Raw genomic sequence first — 12,563 nt, 5'->3', positions numbered from 1 at the left:
AAAACCTTCACAGGCACCATAAGGCGATGGGAGTTGAGAGAAATGAGAGAGTCTTATTAGTGAAAACCCCTCGAAGGGCACTGTGAGGCGACAAGACAAGATTGGCGGAAAGGATCCGCATTTGGCAAAGAGTTGAGTGCCTGTTTATCCCCAGCAAGATGAGGCCGTCTGAAAGATTGATTGATACAAATAGACTGGGTTGATTAATCTGGAATGCACGACATGATCGTTGGGATCGGTTATATCATTCAGATAAGTTCTTTTCTTTCCTTTTCCCCAGCATTTGTTCGGAAAGATTTCTTCTTTTTCTATCTTTTGAAATCATCACTTTTTCATTTCTTGGTCTAAAGACTTTATCTCCCCAACAGTTTGTTTTGAAAAGGATTTTTCAGAGCTTATTACCAGTTACCAAGATGGTGCAAAAACACAATGTGGATAGGACGGGCCAAAGATAAGGCGACAAAGCGAAAAGAAGTTTGTCGCAAAACCAAATGATGAATGGGTCTAGATTCCAAGAGGACCAAATTTCCAGGGGAAGTTGGAGAAAAACAGAAAAAGCAACAGTTGAAAAGTTATGGATCAAATTCCAAGAGGATCTCCAGCAGATTTGTGAGATGCAGGAACAACTCCGACAGATTATCGACCAAGTTCCGCGATGGTCGGACAACACATAGCGGGGAAGGAAGAGAAAAGAAAAACCATCCCCGGCAGGAATATCATCCCCAACAAATAATATCATCCCCAGCAAGTTTTGTAATAGAGCGTAAAGCAGGGAAAGGAAAAAGGGAAAAACCATCCCCAACAGGAGTGGCACGACCACTCACCACGTTTTAAACTAACAATTTTTTCTTTGATTTGAAGTAGGGAAAGGAAATGTTATTGACAGCGGGAAGACATGGCCACAAAAAAGATTATCAAACTGGGGCAGAAAATTTTCTCTTATTGCGAAAATTTTCTTGAAATCAGATAGACACTTGGGGAAGATGGAAGATAACACAAGTTTTGAAGTAAGTGGAATCCCCAACAGTTTACGGGAGAAGGCAATACAAGTTTTAAAGAAAGCAATCTTGGAAGAAGCAAGATAACCCGAGTTTTAAGGGTAGTGGTCTCTGAATCAGTGCCATCCCCACCATTGTTAAAAGGAGGAAAGTAACTAGTCTTAAAGAAGGAAGATAATTCCCCAGCAGTGTTATCCCCGACAGGTTTCAGAGAAGTGAAAGCACCAGCTTTAAGGGAAGTAGTCTTTGAAGAAGGAAAATAACATATTTGTGAATAAAATATCGGTGTTATCCCCAGCAGTTTTCAGAGGAATAAAACACTAGTTTTGAGAGAAGCAGTTCTGAAAGAGGATGATTCAAGTTAGAAGGAAAATGGTTCGGGAGGCAGGAAGGAACAACAGCAATAAAATGCATTGTTTAAGAAGAAGTTGAAGTCAGGAACCCGCCTGGAGAATGGAGGTATTACATTTTACGAAATAGTTGAAGTCAGGAGCCCGCCTGGAGAATGGAGGTGTTATAATTTAAAGCTTATTGAAGTTAGGATCCCGCCTGAAGAACAGAGGTGTTACATTTTAAAGTTTATTGAAGTCAGGATCCCGCCTGGAGAATGGAGGTATTATCTTTAAATTATTTATTGAAGTTAGGAACCCACCTGGAAAATAGAGGTTGTTATATTCTCAAGTTGTAGTTGAAGTCAGGATCCCACCTGGAGAATGGAGGTATTACATTCTGAGTTGTAGTTGAAGTCAGGAGCCCGCCTGTAGAACGGAGGTTGTTACAATTTCAAGTCGAAGTCAGGAGCCCGACTGTAGAATGGAGGTATTATGTTTTGGGAAGTAGTGAAGTCAGGAGCCCACCTGGAGAATGGAGGTACTACATTTCGAGTTGTAGTTGAAGTCAGGAGCCCGCCTGGAGAATGGAGGTTGATTTACTTTCAAAATTGTTGTTGGAGTCAGGAGCCCACCTGGAGAATGGAGGCTGATTTACTTTCAAAATTGTTGTTGGAGTCAGGAGCCCGCCTGGAGAATGGAGGCTGATTTACTTTCAAAATTGTTGTTGGAGTCAGGAGCCCGCCTGGAGAATGGAGGCTGATTTACTTTCAAAGTTGCCGATGAAGTCAGGAGCCCGCCTGGAGAATGGAGGCTGAATTATTTTTAAGTTGTTGTTGGAGTAAGGAGCCCGCCTGAAGAATGGAGTTTGTTATCTTTAAATTGTTTATTGAAATCAGGAGCCCACCTGGAGAATGGAGGGGTGATAATTTTAAGAAGTTGTTAAAGTCAGGAGCCCGCCTGAAGAACGGAGGTGTTACATTTTAAAGTTTATCGAAGTCAGGAGCCCGCCTGAAGAACGGAGGTGTTACATTTTAAAGTTTATCGAAGTCAGGATCCCGCCTGCAGAATGGAGTTTGTTATCTTTAAATTGTTTATTGAAATCAGGAGCCTACCTGGAGAATGGAGGTATTATATTTTTAAGAAGTAGCTGAAGTCAGGAGCCCGCCTGAAGAACGGAGGTGTTACATTTTAAGAAGTTGTTGAAGTCAGGAGCCCGCATGTTAGAATAGAGGTTGTTATATTTGAAGTTGATGAAATCAGGAGCCCTCCTGTAGAACAGAGGTTGTCATATTTTAAGTTAAAGGAGTCAGGAGCCCGCCTGTAGAACGGAGGTTGTCATATTTTAAGTTAAAGGAGTCAGGAGCCCGCCTAAAGAATGGAGGTGTTAAAATTTTAAGGTTCGTTGAAGTCAGGAGCCCACCTAAAGAATGGAGGCTGCTTTATCTTTAGATTGCTGTTGAAGTCAGGAGCCCGCCTGTAAAACGGAGGCTGTTATAATTTTAAGTCAAAGAAGTCAGGATCCCGCCTGTAAAACGGAGTTTGTTATATTTAAAGTTGATGAAGTCAGGAGCCCTCCTGTAGAACGGAGTTTGTTATATTTAAAGTTGACGAAATCAGGAGCCCGCCTGGAGAATGGAGGTATTATATTTTTAAGAAGTAGCTGAAGTCAGGAGCCCACCTGTAGAACGGAGGTTGTTATATTTTAAGATAAAGGAGTCAGGAGCCCGCCTGTAGAACGGAGTTTGTTATATTTAAAGTTGACAAAATCAGGAGCCCGCCTGGAGAATAGAGGTATTATATTTTTAAGAAGTAGCTGAAGTCAGGAGCCCGCCTGTAGAACGGAGGTTGTTATATTTTAAGTTGAAGCAGTCAGGAATCCGCCCGTAGAACAGAGGAAATAAATTTCAAGATCGAGGTCAGGAACTCGCCTGTAGAACGGAGGTTGTTAAATTTTAAAGTTGTTGCATTCGGGAGCCCACCCGTAGAACGGAGGCGTTACTTTTTAAGTTGTTAAAGTCAGGAGCCCGCCTGCAGAATAGAGGAATACATTTCAAAGATCAAATCAGAGGTCAGTAATGCGGAGGGTTACAACAAAAATACCCCCCAGCATGAACCCCCTTTCAGAAATCTGAAAAAAGACTACAAGAGCAAGTCAAAGATAGATAAGATTCTGTAATCATTTGTCTAGTCTAGCTTTTTGTTTTCTTTCTAGCAATGGTGTATAAGGAGGTCAGAAAGCAGTTGTAACAGCATGCAACAGCAGTAACAGCAACATCGCAGTCCCATGGTAGTCCCAGCTACCAAAACTTCCTGAACTACATTAACCTGATTCCCTTCTAGCCAGGGATATGTAGGAAACGTTTGAAGCAAAGGTTCGGTTAAATCTTTTCAAAAGTGCTTCACACGGAGTATTCCAACGGGCAAAAATCGCTCGTATCCGCTCACTTTATCTTTGCAAGAAAAGTCTTTGTGTTTTCGGACAAAGAGGGGCGGTTGTGAGCACGTGATTTTTGCCCTATGAGAACTACTCCCAAAAATTCAAAATAAAATGGTTTTGTGTTGTTTGTGATTTATTTGTATTTTGTCTGTGCATGTTTATTTCTACTTTAATTAAGAAAAATACAAAAATATGTGTTGCATGTTCATTTAGGATTTATTTTACACTTTAGGAATTAATTAAACAATCAAGTTTGTTTTACAAAATGGAAAAAATATATGTACTTTGCATTTTTGCATTTAATGTCCGAATTGTGTGATTTTATCTTTATTTGATATTTAATTTTGTGTGATAGCTATTATTAAGAGTTAATGTTATAGTTAATTGTCAATTTTATAATTTAATAAGGAATTTTGATTTTTAGGAATTAAAAAGAAAATAGAAGAAAAAGAAGAAAACAAGAGAAGAAAATCGGACTGGGCCAATTTTAAAAGAAAGTTCAGGCCCAGTCCAAATACCCTTTTACCCAGTCCAATCCAACCAGTCTTGGAGACGGGTGGAACGACGCCGTTCGGGCATGAAGAATCTGGGCCGTTGATACGACTTAATCAAACGGTCCAGATCACCCCATCCTTACCCATTCCCTGGCCCGACCCGTTACCCGGTTCAAACCGACCCCTACTTAAACTAAACGACGCCGTATTGGTTAATCTCCTTGATCTTGGCCGTTGATCTTAATTGATCTAACGGTCGGGATTAAATTCCCCACATGGTATATATTCCTAAATCCTACCCCACCCCCTAAACCAACCCCCCCACCTCTTCGTCTCTGAGCTTCGGAGATCAAACAAACCCTCAGCCTTCAACCACCGTGCTCCGCCCACCGTAAATCGCCTCACAGAGGTTCCGGTGGTCCGACCGACCCCATCTTTTCACCCGTAGAACAGAGGAAATAAATTTCAAGATCGAGGTCAGGAGCTCGCCTGTAGAACTGAGGTTGTTAAATTTTAAAGTTGTTGCATTCGGGAGCCCACCCGTAGAACGGAGGCGTTACTTTTTAAGTTGTTAAAGTCAGGAGCCCGCCTGCAGAATAGAGGAATACATTTCAAAGATCAAATCAGAGGTCAGTAATGCGGAGGGTTACAACAAAAATACCCCCCAGCATGAACCCCCTTTCAGAAATCTGAAAAAAGACTACAAGAGCAAGTCAAAGATAGATAAGATTCTGTAATCATTTGTCTAGTCTAGCTTTTTGTTTTCTTTCTAGCAATGGTGTATAAGGAGGTCAGAAAGCAGTTGTAACAGCATGCAACAGCAGTAACAGCAACATCGCAGTCCCATGGTAGTCCCAGCTACCAAAACTTCCTGAACTACATTAACCTGATTCCCTTCTAGCCAGGGATATGTAGGAAACGTTTGAAGCAAAGGTTCGGTTAAATCTTTTCAAAAGTGCTTCACCTGGAGTATTCCAACGGGCAAAAATCGCTCGTATCCGCTCACTTTATCTTTGCACGAAAACTCTTTGTGTTTTCGGACAAAGAGGGGCGGTTGTGAGCACGTGATTTTTGCCCTATAAGAACTACTCCCAAAAATTCAAAATAAAATGGTTTTGTATTGTTTGTGATTTATTTGTATTTTGTCTGTGCATGTTTATTTCTACTTTAATTAAGAAAAATACAAAAATATGTGTTGCATGTGCATTTAGGATTTAATTTTACACTTTAGGAATTAATTAAACAATCAAGTTTGTTTTATAAAATGGAAAAAATATATGTACTTTGCATTTTTGCATTTAATGTCCGAATTGTGTGATTTTATCTTTATTTGATATTTAATTTTGTGTGATAGCTATTATTAAGAGTTAATGTTATAGTTAATTGTCAATTTTATAATTTAATAAGGAATTTTGATTTTTAGGAATTAAAAAGAAAATAGAAGAAAAAGAAGAAAACAAGAGAAGAAAATCGGACTGGGCCAATTTTAAAAGAAAGTTCAGGCCCAGTCCAAATACCCTTTTACTCGGTCCAATCCAACCAGTCTTGGAGACGGGTGGAACGACACCGTTCGGGTATGAAGAATCTGGGCCGTTGATACGACTTGATCAAACGGTCCAGATCACCCCATCCTTACCCATTCCCTGGCCCGACCCGTTACCCGGTTCAAACCGACCCCCTACTTAAACCAAACGACGTCGTATGGGTTAATCTCCTTGATCCTGGCCGTTGATCTTAATTGATCTAACGGTCGGGATTAAATTCCCCACATGGTATATATTCCTAAATCCTACCCCGCCCCCTAAACCAAACCCCCCCTCACCTCTTCGTCTCTGAGCTTCAGAGATCAAACAAACCCTCAGCCTTCAACCACCGTGCTCCGCCCACCGGAAATCGCCTTACAGAGGTTCCGGTGGTTCGACCGATCCCATCTTTTCACCACTGATTCCCTTCGGCCTCCCTATTCCGAATCCCTAACTCTTATCCCTCGAATCCCGGTTGTGCGCGTCGAATGTTAGATCAAAAATCAGGCCAGAACCCTATCTCGTCCAATAGCCTCCAAATTCACACCACAGCTTCGCCAAGACTTCCTCGTTCCAGTCCCACGCTCAGTTTTCTTCGAATCACCCCCGAGCTCCTCGAATCTTAGATCAAAGGAATCAACCCAAACCCTAATCCGTTCAAATGCCACCAAACTCACACCCTGTGATCTCCTGGACCCCCTCACCATGAATCCCTGATCGACTCTTTTCAAATCATCGTGGGGTAGCTCGGATTCCAGATCAAAGTTAGGCAGGCCAGGTTCCATGAATTTTGAGCTAGAGACTGACTTTAGCCATGCTGTTTTCCTTCGAAAACACATGGTTAAAGTCTATCTCGGCTTGAAAATGGGAAGAGCCTCGATTTTTTTTATCGAGTTGTGATTCGGGAAAGTCTTTTACATCCAGTTTGATTGTTCACTCTTGCAGTTCCGTTTGTTTACTTTGTCCCTTCCCCTTCTATAAATTCGCATGAATTTCCCGTTTGAATTATGATCAGTAGTCTAAGGTCAAAACTTGGGCCAGTTTGCGAGTTTGTGTCTGTTTAGTTTCATTAGTCTAAGGTCCAAACAGTTTGAATTTGTGTCTGTTTAGTTTGTTCAAGTTCAGGTTACCAATTATGTTGTCATGGTGATCCTTTAATCAGCAATGTTAGCCTGTACAATAGACCTAATGCTTAGGAAATGGTTCACGATTGTCTGAGCTTAGACTCGTGTTATTAATCAGGTTTCATTTCATGACACTTGCTTTGCCTCATCTCTAATTGCAGTCACATGTTGATAGTAGTTGGGTTTAGCCAAATTGTTGTGAATTAAAACTTATTCTATAGTGTGTGATTCCCTTTGCTTGCAATTCATGCTGTTGATTACTTGTCTAGTTGGTTATCAGGGAGTCTATTGGTTTTTCAAATCTGAAGTTTTGTAATCTGTCCAGTTGAGTTAGGAGTCAGTTGTTAGGAATATGATAGTTTGAATTGGCTATAGCTGTTTGGGGTTGTTACCAATTGAAGGGATTGGGTAGGACAGAAATTTCAGGGGCTTTAGGAGGGTAATTTGGGAATTGAAAAGTTTAAAAATGGCTAGTTTTAAGTGGGATGTCAGCAAAACACTTAATTAACATTAAACTAATGTATTTGTTTAGTGTTAATGGGGAACAAAACATTATGGTGTGGAAGGTCTAAAGGAAATGGATTAAGAAATATGTGCCCATACCTGTTTGAACAATTAAATAAGGAAAAGACAAGGGTAGTGGGGAACAAGTGAATTAAAAAGGAGAGCAAAACATGTAGTAGTGGAGGAAGAATATCTTGGGCAGAAAATATTTTCTTAATTAGCCAAGTGCTCATTAGAGTTGGAAAGGGGCTGAAGTTTGGCTATAAATAAGAGGGGCTGGACACTGTGTGAAGGATTCTGGAACCTGTTTGGAGAGGCTTGGTCTGTCTGTTCTTTTGGGCAGACTTTAGAAAAGAAAAGAGTTTTTCAGGGAGTATTGAGAAAGAGTTGAGGTTCAGTTTTAAAACGATAAACTTCAAGTGGCTGTTTGCTGTTCTGCTGTATTGTATTGCTACTGCTGTCGGTGATCCTCTTATTCCTCTTCTTGTATTGTCAATACCAGGTACACTTCGAGACTTTGATGTAGCATCTCGTATCGGATGTGAAATAGAAATGAAGCAAGTTTCCTGCTGCGGAATTATAGTGAAGAACTTCTGTTACGTATATGGATAATTTGCTTATGATGCGTATATTTGTCCACTGTAGTTAAGTATTCTGAACTCCAATGGACTGTTTGTTTTAACTTGTGGACTGTGTTGGACTGTTATAATAGATTCTAGAATTTAGAACATCAATCTGATTTAGTTAAACTAATTAGATATGTATTCCTGGAAGCATAAGAGTTCTATAGCTAACAATCTGATTTAACTTATGTTGATTAATGGAATCTCAGTTTGCTTTCATATATATTCCACTAAATTATTTTTCTAGGATATAGTTGATTTTGAAATCAGTATGACGGCCACTTTAAGTTTGATGGCCCGGAATTCATTGTTATAGTATAAGTGTTGGTAATTCTGGATTAATAGTTCATAGCAGTAGTTAATCGAATTGAACATGCCTTATTAATAAGACTACTTTGAATCTACTCGTGGATGTTAGTAGAATCAAATAATTGAGTTGTTTAGTCCAAAACTCGATCCCTCATTAGGAATCACCATTAGTTAAACAGGTGGAGTAAGCTGAATTTTAATATGAGATTCAAATGATCAATTGTTCCTTAGTTTGAGTAGATAAACGTGATTCTCCCTTCTCATAATTTGTTGAGTGCACGTTAAATAACTTGAAGTTGTTCCAGTGATTCTGCGTTCAACTAGAATTGAAGCTGCGGTCAGTGGTCCACTTTGGACATTTTGGGCTTCAGTACTGTCGCAAACGGCCCAGGTCTAGCTCTGACTGCATGTTCATTTGGACCTGGGCCCAGATCTATAGTTGGTTTGCTCTTTGTACACACTTAGATAAGGGTCTATTTATACGGACTGCATTCGGAACCTAAAGTGAATAAAAATTTGATTTCGTATGAGTTCAATAGACCCAGGACTTCTAATTCTTAAATAATGCAAAACTAATTAGGATCTTATTATTTGTTTTAGAGGCAAATAAAATAGAAAATTATAGATTGCTTTAGGATTGGGCCTTTAAATAAAAATGATGAGACGAACCTCGCTGAGTAAAAATCCAAGTTATGGGGCCCTCAATGAATGGTTAATATAAAACATTTAGAATTCGGGACGGGCTATTTAGCGAATTTTACGGCTTTCCCCAAAATAATAACGCGTTACTCTCTTTAGGCACATATTTTAATAACATTACCTCCCTAAACTCGGGTGCACATTTATGTGACCCAAATCTAAATCTCAACGAAAGTCGAAACGTGTCGCTAATCACAGGTACATTGATTGTGACGTGCTTCGAGATGCATTTCCATGACGTTGCAAATTCCTTTTAAAAAATAATGAAGGAGACGAGCCTCAACAAGAAAAAGTACACAAGATGCGGGGCCCTCTATACGTGTTGGTAAAATTACTTAGACTTCGGGATGGGCCGTTTAGCAAAATTTCACGGCCCTACCCAAAATAATGATACGCTAATCGCTTTAGGCGCGCCTTTAATAATTTAATTTCTTAAACTCGGGTGCACACTTATGTGACCAAATCCAAATCTAAACAGAGTTGAAATGTGTCACTAACCACGAGTGCATTGATGTGACGTGGTTCGAGGTGTATTTTCACGACGTTGCAATCCTCGTTAAAAATAATAATAATAAAAGCGGTAAACAGTTAAAATTTGCACATAGTTTCAACATGTATTAAAACCAGATAAATAAGTCGAATATGACAGTTGAGCGACCGTGCTAGAACCACGGAACTCGGGAATGCCTAACACCTTCTCCCGGGTTAACAGAATTCCTTATCCGGATTTCTGATTCGCGGACTATAATACAGAGTCAATCTTTCCTCGATTCGGGATTCAACCGGTGACTTGGGACACCATAAATCTCCCAAGTGGTGACTCTGAATTAAATAATAAATCCCGTTTCGATTGTCCTTTAATTGGAAAAACTCCCCTTGCGCCCTTTATGCGGGGCGCGGGTGAAAAGGGAGGTGTGATAGGTATTGTTTGAACTTATTATAAATAGTCTAAGTAGATTGTATACAAAGTTTGAAGTCATTTGCTGGAGATTTGGACTAGTTTTATACAAGAATTGCAAGTGAAAATCGTACAAAAAGCTCATCATAGATGCTTATACACTTTTATACAAAGATGTACATTATGTATATTATTGTATAAAAGTGTATAAAGATGTAAAATCACAGTAGTAAAATTATTCGTGATACACTGTGTATATAGGTGTATAAGAAGAATGAGAAGAAGAAGAAGAAGAAGAAGAAGAAAATGTGATCATTAAATACTTGTAAATAATGTATCAACCTTGTATAAAATAGTGTATAAGAGGTGTTTATACACTTTATATACTATTTATACAATATTATACATTATTATACAAATGAATCCTATCAATGGAGCTTCACGGGTTCTTCTTCTTCCTTGGGCATCCTCTGAAATTTAACTCAAATCCTGCATAAATCTACTCCAAATCACTTGAAATTTAAGTTTTGAACTCCTGTTGATAATTCCAATCAATTGGGACAACACCCATTCCAAACAACTAACAAATCAAAAAACCCAATTTTCTGAAATCGGATCTTTGAACCATAAGTGGCAAAATTACAGAATAATGCACTTCATAAGAGATTATCATCCTTGAATCTGGAAGAAGAATTGAAGGAGAATAACAATGGTAGAAAATTTTTGGGGGTGCAAAGGGGTGACATGGGAAGAAGAAGAAGAACAAAAAAAAATGTGGGCTAACTAATGAAAAGTAATTTTCAAGTTATGTATAACCTGGGTTACACTGGGTAAGGGCTCCAAACGTGGCCCATTTTCTGATGTGTTGTTGGGCACAGTGACAAGGGGTGTAATTCTCCCATGAATAAATGGTTGGATTAGTTACCTCTTATAGCAAAGGTTGATACCTTATTTATTTTAAATAAATACCTTTTTAAAAAATTATATTTCATAGCTACCTTTTAATTTTTTATAGCCAAATATCTATTTATGGTCACCTACTACCCTTAAGCCATAAAATAAGCTTTGTATTATTTTTTTCTCTCCACTCAAATTTCTCCTATCCCCTCAAATTTCTCGTATTCCCTACCCCATATCTATTCTCCCTCTCTCTCATCTTCCAACTCTCCGGCATGGAGCTTCAATGGAGACATTAGAGCAAGAAGCCTTGTCGAATTTCTCAAGTTTCGAAAGACTTCGAACCTTTACTCACTCCAAAAGTTGATGACTCATTAATTTGGTGTTTTTGGCAGCAAATAGATATCTGATGTGTCACGACCCAGATTTTTCTACTATCGGGAGTCGTGATGGCGCCTACTAGTGAAAGCTAGGCAAGCCAACCATTTGAATTATTTACCTTTTTCCCATTTTTAATCCTTTAACAATTAAGAGCCAACATTATATAAACAATGAAAATTTAAAAGCGGAAGACTGAAACGTAATATATTAATAAAGATGCCAATACTAATCCATACATAAACTACCCAAGACTGGTGTCATAATTTCACAAACTGTCTAGGAATACTACAAATAAAGGCCTGAAAGAGTTATTACAACACTGTCTTTGAAATACATAAAAGAAATAGAAAGGATAGAAGGAGACGCCAAGGCCTGCGGACGCCTACAAGACTACCTCAGATCTCCGAATGGACTGAAGGCAGCAACCCCAAAGCTAAGGTCCAAAAGCTACTGCACCAGGATCTACACACAGTGCAGAGTATAGTATCAACACAACCGACCCCATGTGCTGGTAAGTTCCTAGCATAACCTTAGCGAAGTAGTGACGAAGCTAGGACCAGACTACCAAATAAACTTGTGCAGTTAAATCATATACAATGAAAAATAAAAGCAGGAATGTACAGTTAAGGATGGGAGGGGGGAACATGTTGACGGGAAACATCAAATGATAACAGAAGGACATCAGGTAAATATAAGGAAAACCATAACTAAATTATCAACAAGAATCAGAAATCAAAGTGCACGGCATCACCCTTCATGCTTTTACTCTCGTCCTCACCATAAGAATCAATATAATCTCCACGGCATCACCCTTCGTTCTTTTACTCTCGCCCTTACCATAAAAATCAATATAATCAGCACCGAATTATACATCGTGCGACATGACATCACCCTTCGTGCTTTTATACTCTTCCTCACAAAATCATACACGACATCACCCTTCGTGCTTTAATACTCTCTCACCAAAACAATCACGGCATCACCCTTCATGCTTTAACACTCTTCCTCACCCAAACAACAATCACAAAACAATAAGGGCAAGGAAAACAACAATTTACAATTAAATCCTGGCAAGGGAACAATAGTACAACAATCATATCCCGGCAAGAGAAACAATATCAACAATAGCATCCCGACAAGGGAGACAACATTAAACAATAACATCCCGGCAAGGGAGATAATTTCATAATCCTCTTTTATTTTTCACAAATCAATTCACAATTGTGAGCCAATGCTTTATAAGGTTCAATTGCCAATTATACTTCCATAAATCACTTTACAGCTTGAGCCAACGCTCTTCAATGTACAAATACCAATATTACTTCCACAAGGCTTGCTCAACAA

Source organism: Nicotiana tabacum, chromosome 3 (assembly GCF_000715075.1).
Source record: "Nicotiana tabacum cultivar K326 chromosome 3, ASM71507v2, whole genome shotgun sequence".
NCBI lineage: Eukaryota > Viridiplantae > Streptophyta > Magnoliopsida > Solanales > Solanaceae > Nicotiana > Nicotiana tabacum.
Note: the sequence above shows the minus strand (reverse complement) of the source record.